The sequence below is a fragment of the Bos grunniens genome, chromosome 16, assembly GCF_055505025.1.
Source record: "Bos grunniens cultivar Pamir isolate PY7600 chromosome 16, Bosgru_T2T1.0, whole genome shotgun sequence".
NCBI classification, from domain to species: domain Eukaryota; kingdom Metazoa; phylum Chordata; class Mammalia; order Artiodactyla; family Bovidae; genus Bos; species Bos grunniens.
Window position 1 is genome coordinate 83093314 of NC_141180.1, and position 25738 is coordinate 83119051.

Consider the following 25738-nt stretch of genomic DNA (forward strand, 5'->3'; position numbering starts at 1 on the left):
TCGCCAGCTTATTCGCGCCACACCTGCCTGATCATCTGCTGGATACTCGCCAGCTGAGACCAATGACACCTGCCTGCTCATTTGCCTGATACTTTCCAGCTGAGCCGCGCGACACCTGCCTGCTCATCCGCCTGATAATCGCCAGCTGAGCCACACAACAGCTGCCTTATGCTCTGCCTGATAATCGCCAGCTGAGCCACGCGGCACCTGCCTGCTCATCTGCCTGATAATCGCCAGCTTATTCGGGCGACACCTGCCTGCTCATCTGCCTGATACTCGCCAACTGAGCTGCGCGACACCTGCCTGCTCATCTGCTTGATAATCACCAGCTGAGCTGCGCGACACAAGCCTGCTCATCTGCTTAATAATCGCCAGCTGAACCCTGCGACACCTGCCTGCTCATCTGCTTGATAATCGCCAGCTGAGCCGCGCGACACCTGCCTGCTCATCTGCTTGGTAATCACCAGCTGAGACCCACGACACCTGCCTGCTCATCTGCCTGATAATCGCCAGCTGAGCCGCGTGACACATGCCTGCTCATCTGCCTGAAAATGGTCAGCTGAGCGGCGCGACACCTGCCTGCTCATCTGCCTGATACTTGCCAGCTGTGGCGCACGACACCTACCTGCTCATCAGCTTGATACTAGCGAGCTGAGCCGAGCGACACCTGCCTGCTCATCTGGTTGATAATGGCCAGCTGAGCCGTGAAACACCTGCCTGTTCATCTGCTTGATACTCGCCAGCTGAGCCGCGCGACACCTACCTGCTCATCTGCTTGATAATGGCCAGCTGAGCCGTGCAACACGTGCCTGCTCATCTGCTTGATAATCGCCAGCTAAGCCTCGCGAAAACTGCCTGCTCATCTGCCTGATAATCGCCAGCTGAGCCCCGCGACACCTGCCAGCTCATCTGCTTGATAATCGCCACCTGAGACCAACGACACCTGCCTGCTCATCTGCCTGATAGTCGCCAGGTGAGCTGCGGGACACCTGCCTGCTCATCTGCCTGATAATCGCCAGCTGAGCCGACCGACACCTGCCTGCTCATCTGCTTCATGATCGAAAGCTGAGCCGCGCGACTCGTGCCTGCTCATCTGCTTGATAATCGTCACCTGAGCCGCGCGACACCTGCCTGCTCATCTGCTTGATTTTCGCCAGCTGAGCCGCGCGACACCTGCCTGCTAATCTGCTTGATATACGCCAGCTGAGGCGCGCGACCCCTGCCTGCTCATCTGCCTGATACTCGCCAGCTGAGCCCCGCGCCACCTGCCTGCTCATCTGCCTGATAATCGCCAGCTGAGCCCTGCGACACCTGCCTGCTCTTCTGCTTGATAATCGCCAGCTGAGACCAACGACACCTGCCTGCTAATCTGCCTGATAATACCGAGCTGAGCCGCGCGACACCTGCCTGCTCATTTGCCTGATAATCGACAGCTGAGCCCCGCGACAACTGCCTGCTCATCTGCCTGATACTCGCCAGCTGAGGCGCGAGACACCTGCCTGCTCATCTCCTTGATACTCGCCAGCTGAGCCGCGCGACACCTGCCTGCTCATCTGCTTGTTAATGGCCAGCTGAGCCGAGCAACACCTGCCTGCTCATCTGCCTGATAATCGCCAGCTGAGCCCTGCGACACCTGCATGCTCTTCTGCTTGATAATCGCCAGCTGAGACCCACAAAACCTGCCTGCTCATCTGCCTGATAATAACGAGCTGAGCTGCGCGACACCTGCCTGCTCATTTGCCTGATAATCGACAGCTGAGCCCCGCGACAACTGCCTGCTCATCTGCCTGATACTCTCCAGCTGAGCCGCACGAACCTGCCTCCTAATCTGCCTGATAGTCGCCAGGTGAGCCGGGGGACACTTGCCTACTCATTTGCCTGATACTCCTCAGCTAAACCGCGCGACACCCGCCTGCTCATCTGCTTCATGATCGCCAGCAGAGCCACGCGACACCTGCCTGCTCATCTGCCTGATACTCGCCAGCTGAGTCCAATGACACCTGCCTGCTCATCTGCCTGATACTTTCCAGCTGAGCCGCGCGACACCTGCTTCCTCATCTGCCTGATAGTCGCCAGGTCAGCCGCGGGACACCTGCCTGCTCATCTGCCTGATACTCGCCAGCTGAACCCTGCAACACCTGCCTGCTCATCTGCTTGATAATCGCCAGCTGAGCCGCCCGACACCTGCCTGCTCATCTGCTTGATAATCGCCAGCTGAGCCGTGCGACACATGCCTGCTCATCTGCTTGGTAATCGCCAGGTGAGCCGCGCAACATCTACCTGCTCATCTGCTTGATAATGGCCAGCTGAGACCCACGACACCTGCCTGCTCATCTGCCTGATACTCGCCAGCTGTGGCGCGCGACACTTGTCTCCTCATCTGCTTGATAATCGCCAGCTGAGACCCACGAAAACTGCCTGCTCATCTGCTTGATACTCGCCAGCTGAGCCGCGCGACACCTGCCTGCTATTCTGCTTGATACTCGCCAGCTGAGCCGCGCGACACCTGCCCGCTCATCTGCTTGATTATCAGCAGCTGAGTCGAGCGACACCTGCCTGCTCATCTGCTTGATAATCACCAGCTGAACCCTGCGACACCTGCCCGCTCTTCTGCTTGATATTCGCCAGCTGAGCCGCGCGACACCTGCCTGCTCATCTGCTTGATAATCAGCAGCTGAGCCGAGCGACACCTGCCTGCTCATCTGCTTGATAATCACCAGCTGAAGCCTGCGACACCTGCCTGCTCATCTGCTTGATAATCAGCAGCTGAGCCGAGCGACACCTGCCTGCTCATCTGCTTGATAATCAGCAGCTGAACCCTGCGACACCTGCCTGCTCATCTGCTTGATATTCGTCAGCGGAGCCGCACGACACCTGCCTGCTCATCTGCTTGATAATCAGCAGCTGAGCCGAGGGACACCTGCCTGCTCATCTGCTTGATAATCGCCAGCTGAGCCGAGCGACACCTGCCTGCTCATCTGCTTGATACTGGCCAGCTAGCCGCGCGACACCAGCCTGCTCATCTGCTTGATAATCGCCAGCTGAGCCGAGTGACACCTGCCTGCTCATCTGCTTGATAATCGCCAGATGAGCCTCGCGACACCTGCCTGCTCATCTGCTTGATAATCGCCAGCTAATGCTCGAGACACCTGCCTGCTCATCTGCTTGATAATCGCCAGATGAACCTCGCGACACCTGAAGCTCATCTGCTTGATAATCGCGAGCTGAGCCGCGCGACAGCTGCCTGCTCATCTGCCTGATACTCGCCAGCTGACCCCCACGACACCTGCATGCGGAAGTGGTTGATAATCGCCAGCTGAGCCATGCGACACCTGCCTGCTCATCTGTTTGATAATCGGCAGCTGAGCCCCGGGACACCTGCCTGCACATCTGCTTGATAATCGCTAGCTGAGACATGTGGCACCTGCCTGCTCATCTGCCTGATACTCGCCAGATTAGCCACGCGACACCTGCCTGCTCATCTGCTTCATACTCGCTAGATTAGCCGCGCAACACCTGCCTGCTCATCTGCTTGATAATCGCCAGCTGAGCCCCGCGACACCTGCCTGCTCATCTGCTTGATACTCGCCAGATTAGCCACGCGACACCTGCCTGCTCATCTGCTTCATACTCGCTAGATTAGCCGCGCAACACCTGCCTGCTCATCTGCTTGATAATCGCCAGCTGAGCCGAGCGACACCTGCCTGCGCATGTGCATGATAATCGCCAGCTTAGCCTCGTGACACCTGCCTCCTCATCTGACTGATAATCGCCAGCTGAGCCCCATGACACCTGCCTGCTCATCTGCCTGATACTCTCCAGCTGAGCTGCACGAACCTGCCTCCTCATCTGCCTGATAGTCCCCAGGTGAGCCGCGGGACACTTGCCTACTCATTTGCCTGATACTCGTCAGCTGAACCGGGCGACACCTGCCTGCTCATCTGCTTCATGATCGCCAGCGGAGCCACGCGACACCTGCCTGCTCATCTGCCTGATACTCGACAGCTGAGGCACGCGACACCTGCCTGATCATCTGCTTGATACTCGCCAGCTGAGACCAATGACACCTGCCTGCTCATCTGTCTGATACTTTCCAGCTGAGCCGCCCGACACCTGCCTGCTCATCTGCTTCATTGATCGAAAGCTGAGCCACGGGACACCTTCCTGCTCATCTGCTTGATAATCGTCAGCTGAGCCCCGTGACACCTGACTGCTCATCTGCTTGGTATTCGCCAGCTGAGCCGTGCGACACCTGCCTGCTCATCTGCTTGATAATCACCAGGTGAACCATGCGAGACCTGCCTGTTCATCTGCTTGATAATCGCCAGCTGAGACCCACCACTCCTGCCTGCTCATCTGCTTGATAATCGCCAGTTGAGCCGCGCGACACCTGCCTGCTCATCTGCTTGATAATCGCCAGGTGAACCATGCGAGACCTGCCTGTTCATCTGCTTGATAATCGCCAGCTGAGACCCACCACTCCTGCCTGCTCATCTGCTTGATAATCGCCAGCTGAGCCGCGCGACACCTGCCTGCTCATCCGCCTGATAATCGCCAGCTGAGCCGCACAACAGCTGCCTTATCCTCTGCCTGATAATCGCCAGCTGAGCCACGCGACACCTGCCTGTTCATTTGCCTGATAATCGCCAGCTTATTCGCGCCACACCTGCCTGATCATCTGCTTGATAATCGCCAGCTGAGCCGCGCGACACCTGCCTGCTCATCTGCTTGATAATCGCCAGGTGAACCATGCGAGACCTGCCTGTTCATCTGCTTGATAATCGCCAGCTGAGACCCACCACTCCTGCCTGCTCATCTGCTTGATAATCGCCAGCTGAGCCGCGCGACACCTGCCTGCTCATCCGCCTGATAATCGCCAGGTGAGCCGCACAACAGCTGCCTTATCCTCTGCCTGATAATCGCCAGCTGAGCCACGCGACACCTGCGTGTTCATTTGCCTGATAATCGCCAGCTTATTCGCGCGACACCTGCCTGCTCATCTGCCTGATACTCGCCAACTGAGCTGCGCGACACCTGCCTGCTCATCTGCTTGATAATCACCAGCTGAGCTGCGCGACACAAGCCTGCTCATCTGCTTGATAATCGCCAGCTGAGCCGAGTGACACCTGCCTGCTCATCTGCTTGATAATCGCCAGCTGAGCCGCGCGACACCTGCCTGCTCATCTGCTTGGTAATCACCAGCTGAGACCCACGACACCTGCCTGCTCATCTGCCTGATAATCGCCAGCTGAGCCGCGTGACACATGCCTGCTCATCTGCCTGAAAATGGTCAGCTGAGCGGCGCGACACCTGCCTGCTCATCTGCCTGATACTTGCCAGCTGTGGCGCACGACACCTACCTGCTCATCAGCTTGATACTAGCGAGCTGAGCCGAGCGACACCTGCCTGCTCATCTGGTTGATAATGGCCAGCTGAGCCGTGAAACACCTGCCTGTTCATCTGCTTGATACTCGCCAGATGAGCCGCACGACACCTACCTGCTCATCTGCTTGATAATGGCCAGCTGAGCCGTGCAACACGTGCCTGCTCATCTGCTTGATAATCGCCAGCTAAGCCTCGCGAAAACTGCCTGCTCATCTGCCTGATAATCGCCAGCTGAGCCCCGCGACACCTGCCAGCTCATCTGCTTGATAATCGCCACCTGAGACCAACGACACCTGCCTGCTCATCTGCCTGATAATCGCCAGCAGAGCCGACCGACACCTGCCTGCTCATCTGCTTCATGATCGAAAACTGAGCCGCGCGACTCGTGCCTGCTCATCTGCTTGATAATCGTCACCTGAGCCGCGCGACACCTGCCTGCTCATCTGCTTGATTGTCGCCAGCTGAGCCGCGCGACACCTGCCTGCTCATCTGCTTGATATACGCCAGCTGAGGCGCGCGACCCCTGCCTGCTCATCTGCCTGATACTCGCCAGCTGAGCCCCGCGCCACCTGCCTGCTCATCTGCCTGATACTCGCCAGCTGAGGCGCGAGACACCTGCCTGCTCATCTCCTTGATACTCGCCAGCTGAGCCGCGCAACACCTGCCTGCTCATCTGCTTGTTAATGGCCAGCTGAGCCGAGCAACACCTGCCTGCTCATCTGCCTGATAATCGCCAGCTGAGCCCTGCGACACCTGCATGCTCTTCTGCTTGATAATCGCCAGCTGAGACCCACAAAACCTGCCTGCTCATCTGCCTGATAATAACGAGCTGAGCTGCGCGACACCTGCCTGCTCATTTGCCTGATAATCGACAGCTGAGCCCCGCGACAACTGCCTGCTCATCTGCCTGATACTCTCCAGCTGAGCCGCACGAACCTGCCTCCTAATCTGCCTGATAGTCGCCAGGTGAGCCGGGGGACACTTGCCTACTCATTTGCCTGATACTCCTCAGCTGAACCGCGCGACACCTGCCTGCTCATCTGCTTCATGATCGCCAGCAGAGCCACGCGACACCTGCCTGCTCATCTGCCTGATACTCGCCAGCTGAGTCCAATGACACCTGCCTGCTCATCTGCCTGATACTTTCCAGCTGAGCCGCGCGACACCTGCCTCCTCATCTGCCTGATAGTCGCCAGGTCAGCCGCGGGACACCTGCCTGCTCATCTGCCTGATACTCGCCAGCTGAACCCTGCAACACCTGCCTGCTCATCTGCTTGATAATCGCCAGCTGAGCCGCCCGACACCTGCCTGCTCATCTGCTTGATAATCGCCAGCTGAGCCGCGCGACACATGCCTGCTCATCTGCTTGGTAATCGCCAGGTGAGCCGCGCAACATCTGCCTGCTCATCTGCTTGATAATGGCCAGCTGAGACCCACGACACCTGCCTGCTCATCTGCCTGATACTCGCCAGCTGTGGCGCGCGACACCTGCCTCCTCATCTGCTTGATAATCGCCAGCTGAGACCCACGAAACCTGCCTGCTCATCTGCTTGATACTCGCCAGCTGAGCCGCGCGACACCTGCCTGCTATTCTGCTTGATACTCGCCAGCTGAGCCGCGCGACACCTGCCTGCTCATCTGCTTGATAATCAGCAGCTGAGTCGAGCGACACCTGCCTGCTCATCTGCTTGATAATCACCAGCTGAACCCTGCGACACCTGCCTGCTCATCTGCTTGATATTCGCCAGCTGAGCCGCGCGACACCTGCCTGCTCATCTGCTTGATAATCAGCAGCTGAGCCGAGCGACACCTGCCTGCTCATCTGCTTGATAATCACCAGCTGAAGCCTGCGACACCTGCCTGCTCATCTGCTTGATAATCAGCAGCTGAGCCGAGCGACACCTGCCTGCTCATCTGCTTGATAATCAGCAGCTGAACCCTGCGACACCTGCCTGCTCATCTGCTTGATATTCGCCAGCGGAGCCGCACGACACCTGCCTGCTCATCTGCTTGATAATCAGCAGCTGAGCCGTGGGACTCTGCCTGCTCATCTGCTTGATAATCGCCAGCTGAGCCGAGCGACACCTGCCTGCTCATCTGCTTGATACTGGCCAGCTAGCCGCGCGACACCAGCCTGCTCATCTGCTTGATAATCGCCAGCTGAGCCGAGTGACACCTGCCTGCTCATCTGCTTGATAATCGCCAGATGAGCCTCGCGACACCTGCCTGCTCATCTGCTTGATAATCGCCAGCTAATGCTCGAGACACCTGCCTGCTCATCTGCTTGATAATCGCCAGATGAGCCTCGCGACACCTGAAGCTCATCTGCTTGATAATCGCGAGCTGAGCCGCGCGACAGCTGCCTGCTCATCTGCCTGATACTCGCCAGCTGACCCCCACGACACCTGCATGCGGAAGTGGTTGATAATCGCCAGCTGAGCCATGTGGCACCTGCCTGCTCATCTGCCTGATACTCGCCAGATTAGCCACGCGACACCTGCCTGCTCATCTGCTTCATACTCGCTAGATTAGCCGCGCAACACCTGCCTGCTCATCTGCTTGATAATCGCCAGCTGAGCCCCATGACACCTGCCTGCTCATCTGCTTCATACTCGCCAGATTAGCCACGCGACACCTGCCTGCTCATCTGCTTCATACTCGCTAGATTAGCCGCGCAACACCTGCCTGCTCATCTGCTTGATAATCGCCAGCTGAGCCGAGCGACACCTGCCTGCGCATGTGCATGATAATCGCCAGCTTAGCCTCGTGACACCTGCCTCCTCATCTGACTGATAGTGGCCAGGTGAGCCGCGGGACACCTGCCTGCTCATCTGCCTGATACTCGCCAGCTGAGCCTCGCGACACCTGCCTCCTCATCTGCCTGATAGTGGCCAGGTGAGCCGCGGGACACCTGCCTGCTCATCTGCCTGATACTCGCCAGATGAGCCGCGAGACACCTGCCTGCTCATCTGCTTGGTAATCGCCAGCTGAGCCACGCGACACCTGCCTGCTCATCTGCCTGATAATCGCCAGCTGAGACCCAAGACACCTGCCTGCTCATCTGCCTGATATTAGCCAGGTGAGCCGCGAGACACCTGCCTGCTCATCTGCTTGATAATCGCCAGATTAGCCACGCGACACCTGTCTGCTCATCTGCTTCATACTCGCCAGATTAGCCACGCGACACCTGCCTGCTCATCTGCTTCATACTCGCTAGATTAGCCGTGCGACACCTGCCTGCTCATCTGCTTGATAATCGCCAGCTGAGCCCCGCGACACCTGCCTGCTCATCTGCTTGATAATCAGCAGCTGAGCCGAGCGACATCTGCCTGAGCATGTGCATGATAATCGCCAGCTTAGCCACGTGACACCTGCCTCCTCATCTGACTGATAGTCGCCAGCTGAAACGCGCGACACCTGCCTGCTCATCTGCCTGATACTCGCCAGCTGAGCCTCGCGACACCTGTCTGCTCATCTGCTTGATAATCGCCAGGTGAGCCGCGGGACACCTGCCTGCTCATCTGCCTGATACTCGCCAGATGAGCCGCGAGACACCTGCCTGCTCATCTGCTTGGTAATCGCCAGCTGAGCCACGCGACACCTGCCTGCTCATCTGCCTGATAATCGCCAGCTGAGACCCAAGACACCTGCCTGCTCATTTGCCTGATATTAGCCAGGTGAGCCGCGAGACACCCGCCTGCTCATCTGCTTGATAATCGCCAGATTAGCCACGCGACACCTGCCTGCTCATCTGCTTCATACTCGCCAGATTAGCCACGCGACACCTGCCTGCTCATCTGCTTCATACTCGCTAGATTAGCCGTGCGACACCTGCCTGCTCATCTCCTTGATAATCGCCAGCTGAGCCCCGCGACACCTGCCTGCTCATCTGCTTGATAATCAGCAGCTGAGCCGAGCGACATCTGCCTGCGCATGTGCATGATAATCGCCAGCTTAGCCACGTGACACCTGCCTCCTCATCTGACTGATAGTCGCCAGGTGAGCCGCGGGACACCTGCCTGCTCATCTGCCTGATACTCGCCAGATGAGCCGCGAGACACCTTCCTGCTCATCTGCTTGGTAATCGCCAGCTGAGCCACGCGACACCTGTCTGCTCATCTGCCTGATAATCGCCAGCTGAGCCGCTCGACACCTGCATGATCATCTGCCTGATACTCGCCAGCTGAGCCGCTCGACACCTGCATGATCATCTGCCTGATACTCGCCAGCTGAGGCACGCGACCCCTGCCTGCTCATCTGCCTGATACTCGCCAGTTGAGCCGGCGACACCTGCCTGCTCATCTGACTGATAATCGCCAGCTGAGCCCTGCGACACCTGCCTGCTCTTCTGCTTGTTAATCGCCAGCTGAGACCAACGACACATGCCTGCTAATCTGCGTGATAATAGCGAGCTGAGCCGCGCGACACCTGCCTGCTCATCTGCCTGATACTCGCCAGCTGAGCCCCGTCACACCTGACTGCTCATCTGCCTGATAATCGCCAGCTGAGCCCTGCGAAACCTGCCTGCTCTTCTGCTTGATAATCGCCAGCTGAGACCAACGACACCTGCCTGCTAATCTGCCTGATAATAGCGAGCTGAGCCGCGCGACACCTGCCTGCTCATCTACCTGATACTCGCCAGCTGAGCCGCACGACACCTGCCTCCTCATCTGCCTGATAGTCGACAGGTGAGCCGCGGGACACTTGCCTGCTCATTTGCCTGATACTCGCCAGCTGAGCCGCACGACACCTGCCTGCTCATCTGCTTCATGATCGCCAGCTGAGCCACGCGACACCTGCCTGCTCATCTGCCTGATACTCGCCAGCTGAGGCACGAGACACCTGCCTGCTCATCTCCTTGATACTCACCAGCTGAGCCGCGCGACACCTGCCTGCTCATCTGCTTGATAATGGCCAGCTGAGCCGAGCAACACCTGCCTGCTCATTTGCCTGATAATCGCCAGCTGAGCCCTGCGAAACCTGCCTGCTCTTCTGCTTGATAATCGCCAGCTGAGACCCACAACACCTGCCTGCTCATCTGCCTGATAATAGCGAGCTGAGCCGCGCGACACCTGCCTGCTCATTTGCCTGATAATCGACAGCTGAGCCCCACGACACCTGCCTGCTCATCTGCCTGATACTCTCCAGCTGAGCCGCACGAACCTGCCTCCTCATCTGCCTGATAGTCCCCAGGTGAGCCGCAGGACACTTGCCTACTCATTTGCCTGATACTCGTCAGCTGAACCGGGCGACACCTGCCTGCTCATCTGCTTCATGATCGCCTGCGGAGCCACACGACACCTGCCTGCTCATCTGCCTGATACTCGCCAGCTGAGGCACGCGACACCTGCCTGATCATCTGCTTGATACTCGCCAGCTGAGACCAATGACACCTGCCTGCTCATCTGCCTGATACTTTCCAGCTGAGCCGCCCGACACCTGCCTGCTCATCTGCTTCATTGATCGAAAGCTGAGCCACGGGACACCTGCCTGCTCATCTGCTTGATAATCACCAGGTGAACCATGCGAGACCTGCCTGTTCATCTGCTTGATAATCGCCAGCTGAGACCCACCACTCCTGCCTGCTCATCTGCTTGATAATCGCCAGCTGAGCCGCGCGACACCTGCCTGTTCATCCGCCTGATAATCGCCAGCTGAGCCGCACAACAGCTGCCTTATCCTCTGCCTGATAATCGCCAGCTGAGCCACGCGACACCTGCCTGTTCATTTGCCTGATAATCGCCAGCTTATTCGCGCCACACCTGCCTGCTCATCTGCCTGATACTTTCCAGCTGAGCCGCGCGACACCTGCCTCCTCATCTGCCTGATAGTCGCCAGGTGAGCCGCACGACACCTGCCTGCTCATCTGCTTCATGATCGAAAGCTGAGCCACGCGACACCGGCCTGCTCATCTGCTTGTTAATCATCAGCTGAGCCGTGTGACACCTGCCTGCTCATCTGCTTGGTAATCGCCAGCTGAACCATGCAACACCTGCCTGCTCATCTGCTTGATAATCGCCAGCTGAGCCACGCGACACCGGCCTGCTCATCTGTTTGATAATCGCCAGCTGAGCCCCGCGACACCTGCCAGCTCATCTATTTGATAATCGCCAGCTGAGACCAACGACACCTGCCTGCTCATCTGCCTGATAATCGCCAGCTGAGCCGCGCGATTCCTGCCTCCTCATCTACCTGATAGTCGCCATGTGAGCCGGGCGACACCTGCATGATCATCTGCCTGATAATCGCCACCTGAGACGCGTGACACCTGCCTGTTCATCTGCTTGATAATCGCCGGATGAGCCCCGCGACACGTGCCTGCTCATCTGCTTGTAATAGGCCAGCTGAGCGGCGCGACACCTGCCTGCTCATCTGCTTGATATACGCCAGATGAGCCGCGCGACACCTGCCTGCTCTTCTGCCTGATAATCGCCAGCGGAGCTGCTCAACACCTGCCTGTTCATCTGCTTGATAATCGCCAGCTGAGCCGCGTGACTCGTGCCTGCTCATCTGCTTGATAATCGTCACCTGAGCCGCGCGACACCTGCCTGCTCATCTGCTTGATAATCGCCACCAGAGCCGCGCGACACCTGCCTGCTCATCTGCTTGGTTGTCGCCAGCTGAGACGCGCGACACCTGCCTGCTCATCTGCTTGTTAGTCGCCACCTGAGCCGTGCGACACTTGCCTGCTCATCTGCTTGATAATCGAAAACTGAGCCGCCTGACACCTGCCTGCTCATCTGCTTGTAATAGGCCAGCTGAGCCGCTCGACACCTGCCTGCTCATCTACTTGATAATCGCCAGCTGAGCCCCACGACACCTGCCTGCTCATCTGCCTGATATTCGCCAGCTGACCCGAACGACACCTGCATGCTCAAGTGCTTGATCATCGCCAGCTGAGCCGAGTGACACCTGCCTGCTCATCTACGTGATCCTCGCCAGCTGAGCGTCGCGACACCTGCCTGCTCATCTGCCTGATACTCGCCAGCTGAGCCGCCCGACACCTGCCTGCTCATCTGCTTGATAATCGCCAGCTGAGACCCACGACACCTGCCTGCTCATCTGCCTGATAATCGCCAGCTGAGCCCCGCGACACCTGCCAGCTCATCTGTTTGATAATCACCAGCTGAGACCAACGACACCTGCCTGCTCATCTGCCTGATAATCGCCAGCTGAGCCGCGCGATAGCTGCCCCCTCATCTACCTGATAGTCGCCAGGTGAGCCGGGCGACACCTGCATGATCATCTGCCTGATAATCGCCACCTGAGACGCGTGACACCTGCCTGTTCATCTGCTTGATAATCGCCAGATGAGCCGCGCGACACCTGCCTGCTCATCTGCTTGTAATAGGCCAGCTGAGCCGAGCGACACCTGCCTGTGCATCTGCTTGATAATGGCCAGTTGAGCCGTGCCACACCTGCCTGCTCATCTGCTTGATAATCGCCAGCTGAGCCTCGCGAAAACTGCCTGCTCATCTGCCTGATAATCGCCAGCTGAGCCCCGCGACACCTGCCAGCTCATCTGTTTGATAATCGCCAGCTGAGACCAACGACACCTGCCTGCTCATCTGCCTGATAATCGCCAGCTGAGCCGCGCGATTCCTGCCTCCTCATCTACCTGATAGTCGCCATGTGAGCCGGGCGACACCTGCATGATCATCTGCCTGATAATCGCCACCTGAGACGCGTGACACCTGCCTGTTCATCTGCTTGATAATCGCCGGATGAGCCCCGCGACACGTGCCTGCTCATCTGCTTGTAATAGGCCAGCTGAGCGGCGCGACACCTGCCTGCTCATCTGCTTGATATACGCCAGATGAGCCGCGCGACACCTGCCTGCTCTTCTGCCTGATAATCGCCAGCGGAGCTGCTCAACACCTGCCTGTTCATCTGCTTGATAATCGCCAGCTGAGCCGCGTGACTCGTGCCTGCTCATCTGCTTGATAATCGTCACCTGAGCCGCGCGACACCTGCCTGCTCATCTGCTTGATAATCGCCACCAGAGCCGCGCGACACCTGCCTGCTCATCTGCTTGGTTGTCGCCAGCTGAGACGCGCGACACCTGCCTGCTCATCTGCTTGTTAGTCGCCACCTGAGCCGTGCGACACTTGCCTGCTCATCTGCTTGATAATCGAAAACTGAGCCGCCTGACACCTGCCTGCTCATCTGCTTGTAATAGGCCAGCTGAGCCGCTCGACACCTGCCTGCTCATCTGCTTGATATATGCCAGCTGAGCCGCTCGACACCTGCCTGCTCTTCTGCCTGATAATCGCCAGCGGAGCTGCTCGAAACCTGCCTTCTCATCTGCTTGATAATCGCCAGCTGAGCCGCGCGACATGTGCCTGTTCATCTGCTTGATAATCGCCAGCTGAGCCGCGCAACACCTGCCTGCTCATCTGCTTGATAATCGCCAGCTGAGCCACGCGACATGTGCCTGTTCATCTGCTTGATAATCGCCAGCTGAGCCGTGCGATACCTGCCTGCTCATCTGCTTGATAATCGCCAGCTGAGCCGCGCGACATGTGCCTGTTCATCTGCTTGATAATCGCCAGCTGAGCCACGCAACACCTGCCTGCTCATCTGCTTGATAATCCCCAGCTGAGCCGCGCGACACCTGCCTGCTCATCTTCCTGATAATCGCCAGCGGAGCTGCTCGACACCTGCTGTTCATCTGCTTGATAATGGAAAACTGAGCCGCGCGACACCTGCCTGCTCATCTGCTTGATAATCGCCACCCGATCCGCTTGAGACCTGTCTGCTCATCTGCTTCATTGTCGCCAGCTGAGCTGCGCGACACCTGCCTGCTCATCTGCTTGATAATCGCCACATGAGCCGCGCGACACGTCCCTGCTCATCTGCTTGATAATCGCCAGCTGAACTCTGCGACACCTGCCTGTTCATCTGCTTGATAATTGAAAACTGAACCGTGCGACACCTGCCTGCTCATCTGCTTGATATACGCCAGCTGAGCCGCGCGACACCTGCCTGCTCATCTGCTTGATAATCAGCAGCTGAGCCGTGCGACACCCGGCTGCTCATCTGCTTAATAATCGCCAGTTGAACCCTGCGACACCTGCCTGCTCATCTGCTTGATAATCGCCAGCTGAGGCGCGACACCTGCCTGCTCATCTGCCTGATAATCGCCAGCTTATTCGCGCGACACCTGCCTGCTCATCTGCCTGATACTCGCCAACTGAGCTGCGCGACACCTGCCTGCTCATCTGCTTGATAATCACCAGCTGAGCTGCGCGACACAAGCCTGCTCATCTGCTTAATAATCGCCAGCTGAACCCTGCGACACCTGCCTGCTCATCTGCTTGATAATCGCCAGCTGAGCCGCGCGACACCTGCCTGCTCATCTGCTTGGTAATCACCAGCTGAGACCCACGACACCTGCCTGCTCATCTGCCTGATAATCGCCAGCTGAGCCGCGTGACACATGCCTGCTCATCTGCCTGAAAATGGTCAGCTGAGCGGCGCGACACCTGCCTGCTCATCAGCTTGATACTAGCGAGCTGAGCCGAGCGACACCTGCCTGTTCATCTGGTTGATAATGGCCAGCTGAGCCGTGAAACACCTGCCTGTTCATCTGCTTGATACTCGCCAGCTGAGCCGCGCGACACCTACCTGCTCATCTGCTTGATAATGGCCAGCTGAGCCGTGCAACACGTGCCTGCTCATCTGCTTGATAATCGCCAGCTAAGCCTCGCGAAAACTGCCTGCTCATCTGCCTGATAATCGCCAGCTGAGCCCCGCGACACCTGCCAGCTCATCTGCTTGATAGTCGCCAGGTGAGCTGCGGGACACCTGCCTGCTCATCTGCCTGATAATCGCCAGCTGAGCCGACCGACACCTGCCTGCTTATCTGCTTCATGATCGAAAGCTGAGCCGCGCGACTCGTGCCTGCTCATCTGCTTGATAATCGTCACCTGAGCCGCGCGACACCTGCCTGCTCATCTGCTTGATTGTCGCCAGCTGAGGCGCGCGACACCTGCCTGCTCATCTGCTTGATATACGCCAGCTGAGGCGCGCGACCCCTGCCTGCTCATCTGCCTGATACTCGCCAGCTGAGCCCCGCGCCACCTGCCTGCTCATCTGCCTGATACTCGCCAGCTGAGGCGCGAGACACCTGCCTGCTCATCTCCTTGATACTCGCCAGCTGAGCCGCGCGACACCTGCCTGCTCATCTGCTTGTTAATGGCCAGCTGAGCCGAGCAACACCTGCCTGCTCATCTGCCTGATAATCGCCAGCTGAGCCCTGCGACACCTGCCTGCTAATCTGCCTGATAATACCGAGCTGAGCCGCGCGACACCTGCCTGCTCATTTGCCTGATAATCGACAGCTGAGCCCCGCGACAACTGCCTGCTCATCTGCCTGATACTCGCCAGCTGAGGCGCGAGACACCTGCCTGCTCATCTCCTTGATACTCGCCAGCTGAGCCGCGCGACACCTGCCTGCTCATCTGCTTGTTAATGGCCAGCTGAGCCGAGCAACACCTGCCTGCTCATCTGCCTGATAATCGCCAGCTGAGCCCTGCGACACCTGCATGCTCTTCTGCTTGATAATCGCTAGCTGAGACCCACAACACCTGCCTGCTCATCTGCCTGATAATAACGAGCTGAGCTGCGCGACACCTGCCTGCTCATTTGCCTGATAATCGACAGCTGAGCCCCGCGACAACTGCCTGCTCATCTGCCTGATACTCTCCAGCTGAGCCGCACGAACCTGCCACCTAATCTGCCTGATAGTCGCCAGGTGAGCCGGGGGACACTTGCCTACTCATTTGCCTGATACTCCTCAGCTGAACCGCGCGACACCTTCCTGCTCATCTGCTTCATGATCGCCAGCAGAGCCACGCGACACCTGCCTGCTCATCTGCCTGATACTCGCCAGCTGAGTCCAATGACACCTGCCTGCTCATCTGCCTGATACTTTCTAGCTGAGCCGCGCGACACCTGCCTCCTCATCTGCCTGATAGTCGCCAGGTCAGCCGCGGGACACCTGCCTGCTCATCTGCCTGATACTCGCCAGCTGACCCCCACGACACCTGCATGCGGAAGTGGTTGATAATCGCCAGCTGAGCCATGCGACACCTGCCTGCTCATCTGTTTGATAATCAGCAGCTGAGCCCCGGGACACCTGCCTGCACATCTGCTTGATAATCGCTGGCTGAGCGATGTGGCACCTGCCTGCTCATCTGCCTGATACTCGCCAGATTAGCCACGCGACACCTGCCTGCTCATCTGCTTCATACTCGCTAGATTAGCCGCGCAACACCTGCCTGCTCATCTGCTTGATAATCGCCAGCTGAGCCCCACGACACCTGCCTGCTCATCTGCTTCATACTCGCCAGATTAGCCACGCGACACCTGCCTGCTCATCTGCTTCATACTCGCTAGATTAGCCGCGCAACACCTGCCTGCTCATCTGCTTGATAATCGCCAGCTGAGCCGAGCGACACCTGCCTGCGCATGTGCATGATAATCGCCAGGTGAGCCGCGGGACACCTGCCTCCTCATCTACCTGATAGTCGCCAGGTGAGCCGCGGGACACCTGCCTGCTCATCTGCCTGATACTCGCCAGATGAGCCGCGAGACACCTGCCTGCTCATCTGCTTGGTAATCGCCAGCTGAGCGTCGCGACACCTGCCTGCTCATCTGCCTGATAATCGCCAGCTGAGCCTCGCGACACCTGTCTGCTCATCTGCTTGATAATCGCCAGGTGAGCCGCGGGACACCTGCCTCCTCATCTACCTGATAGTCGCCAGGTGAGCCGTGGGACACCTGCCTGCTCATCTGCCTGATACTCGCCAGATGAGCCGCGAGACACCTGCCTGCTCATCTGCTTGGTAATCGCCAGCTGAGCCACGCGACACCTGCCTGCTCATCTGCCTGATAATCGCCAGCTGAGACCCAAGACACCTGCCTGCTCATCTGCCTGATATTAGCCAGGTGAGCCGCGAGACACCTGCCTGCTCATCTGCTTGATAATCGCCAGATTAGCCACGCGACACCTGCCTGCTCATCTGCTTCATACTCGCCAGATTAGCCACGCGACACCTGCCTGCTCATCTGCTTCATACTCGCTAGATTAGCCGCGCAACACCTGCCTGCTCATCTGCTTGATAATCGCCAGCTGAGCCCCGCGACACCTGCCTGCGCATGTGCATGATAATCGCCAGCTTAGCCGCGTGACACCTGCCTCCTCATCTGACTGATAGTCGCCAGCTGAAACGCGCGACACCTGCCTGCTCATCTGCCTGATACTCGCCAGCTGAGCCTCGCGACACCTGTCTACTCATCTGCTTGATAATCGCCAGGTGAGCCGCGGGACACCTGCCTCCTCATCTGCCTGATAGTCGCCAGGTGAGCCGGGGGACACCTGCCTGCTCATCTGCCTGATACTCGCCAGATGAGCCGCGAGACACCTGCCTGCTCATCTGCTTGGTAATCGCCAGCTGAGCCACGCGACACCTGCCTGCTCATCTGCCTGATAATCGCCAGCTGAGACCCAAGACACCTGCCTGCTCATCTGCCTGATATTAGCCAGGTGAGCCGCGAGACACCTGCCTGCTCATCTGCTTGATAATCGCCAGATTAGCCACGCGACACCTGTCTGCTCATCTGCTTCATACTCGCCAGATTAGCCACGCGACACCTGCCTGCTCATCTGCTTCATACTCGCTAGATTAGCCGTGCGACACCTGCCTGCTCATCTGCTTGATAATCGCCAGCTGAGCCCCGCGACACCTGCCTGCTCATCTGCTTGATAATCAGCAGCTGAGCCGAGCGACATCTGCCTGCGCATGTGCATGATAATCGCCAGCTTAGCCACGTGACACCTGCTTCCTCATCTGACTGATAGTCGCCAGCTGAAACGCGCGACACCTGCCTGCTCATCTGCCTGATACTCGCCAGCTGAGCCTCGCGACACCTGTCTGCTCATCTGCTTGATAATCGCCAGGTGAGCCGCGGGACACCTGCCTCCTCATCTGCCTGATAGTCGCCAGGTGAGCCGCGGGACACCTGCCTGCTCATCTGCCTGATACTCGCCAGATGAGCCGCGAGACACCTTCCTGCTCATCTGCTTGGTAATCGCCAGCTGAGCCACGCGACACCTGTCTGCTCATCTGCCTGATAATCGCCAGCTGAGCCACGCGACACCTGCCTGCTCATCAGCCTGATAATCGCCAGCTGAGCCGCTCGACACCTGCATGATCATCTGCCTGATACTCGCCAGCTGAGGCGCGCGACCCCTGCCTGCTCATCTGCCTGATACTCGCCAGTTGAGCCGGCGACACCTGCCTGCTCATCTGACTGATAATCGCCGGCTGAGCCCTGCGACACCTGCCTGCTCTTCTGCTTGTAAATCGCCAGCTGAGACCAACGACACATGCCTGCTAATCTGCGTGATAATAGCGAGCTGAGCCGCGCGACACCTGCCTGCTCATCTGCCTGATACTCGCCAGCTGAGCCCCGTCACACCTGACTGCTCATCTGCCTGATAATCGCCAGCTGAGCCCTGCGAAACCTGCCTGCTCTTCTGCTTGATAATCGCCAGCTGAGACCAACGACACCTGCCTGCTAATCTGCCTGATAATAGCGAGCTGAGCCGCGCGACACCTGCCTGCTCATCTACCTGATACTCGCCAGCTGAGCCGCACGACACCTGCCTCCTCATCTGCCTGATAGTCGACAGGTGAGCCGCGGGACACTTGCCTGCTCATTTGCCTGATACTCGCCAGCTGAGCCGCACGACACCTGCCTGCTCATCTGCTTCATGATCGCCAGCTGAGCCACGCGACACCTGCCTGCTCATCTGCCTGATACTCGCCAGCTGAGGCACGAGACACCTGCCTGCTCATCTCCTTGATACTCACCAGCTGAGCCGCGCGACACCTGCCTGCTCATCTGCTTGATAATGGCCAGCTGAGCCGAGCAACACCTGCCTGCTCATTTGCCTGATAATCGCCAGCTGAGCCCTGCGACACCTGCCTGCTCTTCTGCTTGATAATCGCCAGCTGAGACCCACAACACCTGCCTGCTCATCTGCCTGATAATAGCGAGCTGAGCCGCGCGACACCTGCCTGCTCATTTGCCTGATAATCGACAGCTGAGCCCCGCGACAACTGCCTGCTCATCTGCCTGATACTCTCCAGCTGAGCCGCACGAACCTGCCTCCTCATCTGCCTGATAGTCCCCAGGTGAGCCGCGGGACACTTGCCTACTCATTTGCCTGATACTCGTCAGCTGAACCGGGCGACACCTGCCTGCTCATCTGCTTCATGATCGCCAGCGGAGCCACGCGACACCTGCCTGCTCATCTGCCTGATACTCGCCAGCTGAGGCACGCGACACCTGCCTGATCATCTGCTTGATACTCGCCAGCTGAGACCAATGACACCTGCCTGCTCATCTGCCTGATACTTTCCAGCTGAGCCGCCCGACACCTGCCTGCTCATCTGCTTCATTGATCGAAAGCTGAGCCACGGGACACCTTCCTGCTCATCTGCTTGATAATCGTCAGCTGAGCCCCGTGACACCTGACTGCTCATCTGCTTGGTATTCGCCAGCTGAGCCGTGCGACACCTGCCTGCTCATCTGCTTGATAATCACCAGGTGAACCATGCGAGACCTGCCTGTTCATCTGCTTGATAATCGCCAGCTGAGACCCACCACTCCTGCCTGCTCATCTGCTTGATAATCGCCAGTTGAGCCGCGCGACACCTGCCTGCTCATCTGCTTGATAATCGCCAGGTGAACCATGCGAGACCTGCCTGTTCATCTGCTTGATAATCGCCAGCTGAGACCCACCACTCCTGCCTGCTCATCTGCTTGATAATCGCCAGCTGAGCCGCGCGACACCTGCCTGCTCATCCGCCTGATAATCGCCAGCTGAGCCGCACAACAGCTGCCTTATCCTCTGCCTGATAATCGCCAGCTGAGCCACGCGACACCTGCCTGTTCATTTGCCTGATAATCGCCAGCTTATTCGCGCCACACCTGCCTGCTCATCTGCCTGATACTTTCCAGCTGAGCCGCGCGACACCTGCCTCCTCATCTGCCTGATAGTCGCCAGGTGAGCCGCACGACACCTGCCTGCTCATCTGCTTCATGATCGAAAGCTGAGCCACGCGACACCGGCCTGCTCATCTGCTTGTTAATCATCAGCTGAGCCATGTGACACCTGCCTGCTCATCTGCTTGGTAATCGCCAGCTGAACCATGCAACACCTGCCTGCTCATCTGCTTGATAATCGCCAGCTGAGCCGAGTGACAAATGCCTGCTCATCTGCTTGATACTCGCCAGCTGAGCCTCGCGACACCTGCCTGCTCATCTGTTTGATAATTGCCAGATAAGCCCCGCGACACCTGCCTGCTCATCTGCTTGATAATCGCCAGCTGAGCCCCACGACACCTGCCTGCTCATCTGCCTGATATTCGCCAGCTGACCCGAACGACACCTGCATGCTCAAGTGCTTGATCATCGCCAGCTGAGCCGAGTGACACCTGCCTGCTCATCTGCCTGATACTCGCCAGCTGAGCCGCCCGACACCTGCCTGCTCATCTGCTTGATAATCGCCAGCTGAGCCGCCCGACACCTGCCTGCTCATCTGCCTGATAATCGCCAGCTGAGCCGCGCAATACCTGCCCCCTCATCTACCTGATAGTCGCCAGGTGAGCCGGGCGACACCTGCATGATCATCTGCCTGATAATCGCCACCTGAGACGCGCGACACCTGCCTGTTCATCTGCTTGATAATCGCCAGATGAGCCGCGCGACACCTGCCTGCTCATCTGCTTGTAAGAGGCCAGCTGAGCCGAGCGACACCTGCCTGCGCATCTGCTTGATAATGGCCAGTTGAGCCGTGCCACACCTGCCTGCTCATCTGCTTGATAATCGCCAGCTGAGCCTCGTGAAAACTGCCTGCTCATCTGCCTGATAATCGCCAGCTGAGCCCCGCGACACCTGCCAGCTCATCTGTTTGATAATCGCCAGCTGAGACCAACGACACCTGCCTGCTCATCTGCCTGATAATCGCCAGCTGAGCCGCGCGATTCCTGCCTCCTCATCTACCTGATAGTCGCCATGTGAGCCGGGCGACACCTGCATGATCATCTGCCTGATAATCGCCACCTGAGACGCGTGACACCTGCCTGTTCATCTGCTTGATAATCGCCGGATGAGCCCCGCGACACGTGCCTGCTCATCTGCTTGTAATAGGCCAGCTGAGCCGCGCGACACCTGCCTGCTCATCTGCTTGATATACGCCAGCTGAGCCGCGCGACACCTGCCTGCTCTTCTGCCTGATAATCGCCAGCGGAGCTGCTCAACACCTGCCTGCTCATCTGCCTCAAAATCGCCACCTGAGACGCGCGACACCTGCCTGTTCATCTGCTTGATAAACGCCAGATGAGCCGTGCGACACCTGCCTGCTCATCTGCTTGATAATCGTCACCTGAGCCGCGCGACACCTCCCTGCTCAACTGTTTGATTGTCGCCAGCTGAGCCGCGCGACTCGTGCCTGCTCATCTGCTTGATAATCGCCACCAGAGCCGCGCGACACCTGCCTGCTCATCTGCTTGGTTGTCGCCAGCTGAGACGCGCGACACCTGCCTGCTCATCTGCTTGTTAGTCGCCACCTGAGCCGTGCGACACTTGCCTGCTCATCTGCTTGATAATCGAAAACTGAGCCGCCTGACACCTGCCTGCTCATCTGCTTGTAATAGGCCAGCTGAGCCGCTCGACACCTGCCTGCTCATCTGCTTGATATATGCCAGCTGAGCCGCTCGACACCTGCCTGCTCTTCTGCCTGATAATCGCCAGCGGAGCTGCTCGAAACCTGCCTGCTCATCTGCTTGATAATCGCCAGCTGAGCCGCGCGACATGTGCCTGTTCATCTGCTTGATAATCGCCAGCTGAGCCGCGCAACACCTGCCTGCTCATCTGCTTGATAATCGCCAGCTGAGCCACGCGACATGTGCCTGTTCATCTGCTTGATAATCTCCAGCTGAGCCGTGCGACACCTGCCTGCTCATCTGCTTGATAATCGCCAGCTGAGCCGCGCGACATGTGCCTGTTCATCTGCTTGATAATCGCCAGCTGAGCCACGCAACACCTGCCTGCTCATCTGCTTGATAATCGCCAGGTGAGCCCCGAACACCCGCCTGTTCATCTGCTTGATAATCCCAACTGAGCCGCGCGACACCTGCCTGCTCATCTGCCTGATAATCGCCAGCGGAGCTGCTCGACACCTGCTGTTCATCTGCTTGATAATGGAAAACTGAGCCGCGCGACACCTGCCTGCTCATCTGCTTGATAATCGCCACCCAATCCGCTCGAGACCTGCCTGCTCATCTGCTTCATTGTCGCCAGCTGAGCTGCGCGACACCTGCCTGCTCATCTGCTTGATAATCGCCACATGAGCCGCGCGACACGTCCCTGCTCATCTGCTTGATAATCGCCAGCTGAACTCCGCGACACCTGCCTGCTCATCTGCCTGATACTCGCCAGCTGACCCCCACGACACCTGCATGCGGAAGTGGTTGATAATCGCCAGCTGAGCCATGTGACACCTGCCTGCTCATCTGTTTGATAATCGGCAGCTGAGCCCCGGGACACCTGCCTGCACATCTGCTTGATAATCGCTGGCTGAGCGATGTGGCACCTGCCTGCTCATCTGCCTGATACTCGCCAGATTAGCCACGCGACACCTGCCTGCTCATCTGCTTCATACTCGCTAGATTAGCCGCGCAACACCTGCCTGCTCATCTGCTTGATAATCGCCAGCTGAGCCCCACGACACCTGCCTGCTCATCTGCTTGATACTCGCCAGATTAGCCACGCGACACCTGCCTGCTCATCTGCTTCATACTCGCTAGATTAGCCGTGCAACACCTGCCTGCTCATCTGCTTGATAATCGCCAGCTGAGCCGAGCGACACCTGCCTGCGCATGTGCATGATAATCGCCAGCATAGCCGCGTGACACCTGCCTCCTCATCTGACTGATAGTCGCCAGCTGAAACGCGCGACACCTGCCTGCTCATCTGCCTGATACTTGCCAGCTGAGCCTCGCGACACCTGTCTGATCATCTGCTTGATAATCGCCAGGTGAGCCGTGGGACACCTGCCTCCTCATCTACCTGATAGTCGCCAGGTGAGCCGCGGGACACCTGCCTGCTCATCTGCCTGATACTCGCCAGATGAGCCGCGAGACACCTGCCTGCTCATCTGCTTGGTAATCGCCAGCTGAGCCACGCGACACCTGCCTGCTCATCTGCCTGATAATCGCCAGCTGAGGCCCAAGACACCTGCCTGCTCATCTGCCTGATATTAGCCAGGTGAGCCGCGAGACACCTGCCTGCTCATCTGCTTGATAATCGCTAGCTGAGCCCCGCGACACCTGCCTGCTCATCTGCTTCATACTCGCCAGATTAGCCACGCGACACCTGCCTGCTCATCTGCTTCATACTCGCTAGATTAGCCGCGCAACACCTGCCTGCTCATCTGCTTGATAATCGCCAGCTGAGCCGAGCGACACCTGCCTGCGCATGTGCATGATAATCGCCAGCATAGCCGCGTGACACCTGCCTCCTCATCTGACTGATAGTCGCCAGCTGAAACGCGCGACACCTGCCTGCTCATCTGCCTGATAATTGCCAGCTGAGCCTCGCGACACCTGTCTGCTCATCTGCTTGATAATCGCCAGGTGAGCCGCGGGACACCTGCCTCCTCATCTACCTGATAGTCGCCAGGTGAGCCGCGGGACACCTGCCTGCTCATCTGCCTGATACTCGCCAGATGAGCCGCGAGACACCTGCCTGCTCATCTGCTTGGTAATCGCCAGCTGAGCCACGCGACACCTGCCTGCTCATCTGCCTGATAATCGCCAGCTGAGACCCAAGACACCTGCCTGCTCATCTGCCTGATATTAGCCAGGTGAGCCGCGAGACACCTGCCTGCTCATCTGCTTGATAATCGCCAGATTAGCCACGCGACACCTGCCTGCTCATCTGCTTCATACTCGCCAGATTAGCCACGCGACACCTGCCTGCTCATCTGCTTCATACTCGCTAGATTAGCCGCGCAACACCTGCCTGCTCATCTGCTTGATAATCGCCAGCTGAGCCCCGCGACACCTGCCTGCGCATGTGCATGATAATCGCCAGCTTAGCCGCGTGACACCTGCCTCCTCATCTGACTGATAGTCGCCAGCTGAAACGCGCGACACCTGCCTGCTCATCTGCCTGATACTCGCCAGCTGAGCCTCGCGACACCTGTCTGCTCATCTGCTTGATAATCGCCAGGTGAGCCGCGGGACACCTGCCTCCTCATCTGCCTGATAGTCGCCAGGTGAGCCGCGGGACACCTGCCTGCTCATCTGCCTGATACTCGCCAGATGAGCCGCGAGACACCTGCCTGCTCATCTGCTTGGTAATCGCCAGCTGAGCCACGCGACACCTGCCTGCTCATCTGCCTGATAATCGCCAGCTGAGACCCAAGACACCTGCCTGCTCATCTGCCTGATATTAGCCAGGTGAGCCGCGAGACACCTGCCTGCTCATCTGCTTGATAATCGCCAGATTAGCCACGCGACACCTGCCTGCTCATCTGCTTCATACTCGCCAGATTAGCCACGCGACACCTGCCTGCTCATCTGCTTCATACTCGCTAGATTAGCCGTGCGACACCTGCCTGCTCATCTGCTTGATAATCGCCAGCTGAGCCCCGCGACACCTGCCTGCTCATCTGCTTGATAATCAGCAGCTGAGCCGAGCGACATCTGCCTGCGCATGTGCATGATAATCGCCAGCTTAGCCACGTGACACCTGCCTCCTCATCTGACTGATAGTCGCCAGCTGAAACGCGCGACACCTGCCTGCTCATCTGCCTGATACTCGCCAGCTGAGCCTCGCGACACCTGTCTGCTCATCTGCTTGATAATCGCCAGGTGAGCCGCGGGACACCTGCCTCCTCATCTGCCTGATAGTCGCCAGGTGAGCCGCGGGACACCTGCCTGCTCATCTGCCTGATACTCGCCAGATGAGCCGCGAGACACCTTCCTGCTCATCTGCTTGGTAATCGCCAGCTGAGCCACGCGACACCTGTCTGCTCATCTGCCTGATAATCGCCAGCTGAGCCACGCGACACCTGCCTGCTCATCAGCCTGATAATCGCCAGCTGAGCCGCTCGACACCTGCATGATCATCTGCCTGATACTCGCCAGCTGAGGCGCGCGACCCCTGCCTGCTCATCTGCCTGATACTCGCCAGTTGAGCCGGCGACACCTGCCTGCTCATCTGACTGATAATCGCCAGCTGAGCCCTGCGACACCTGCCTGCTCTTCTGCTT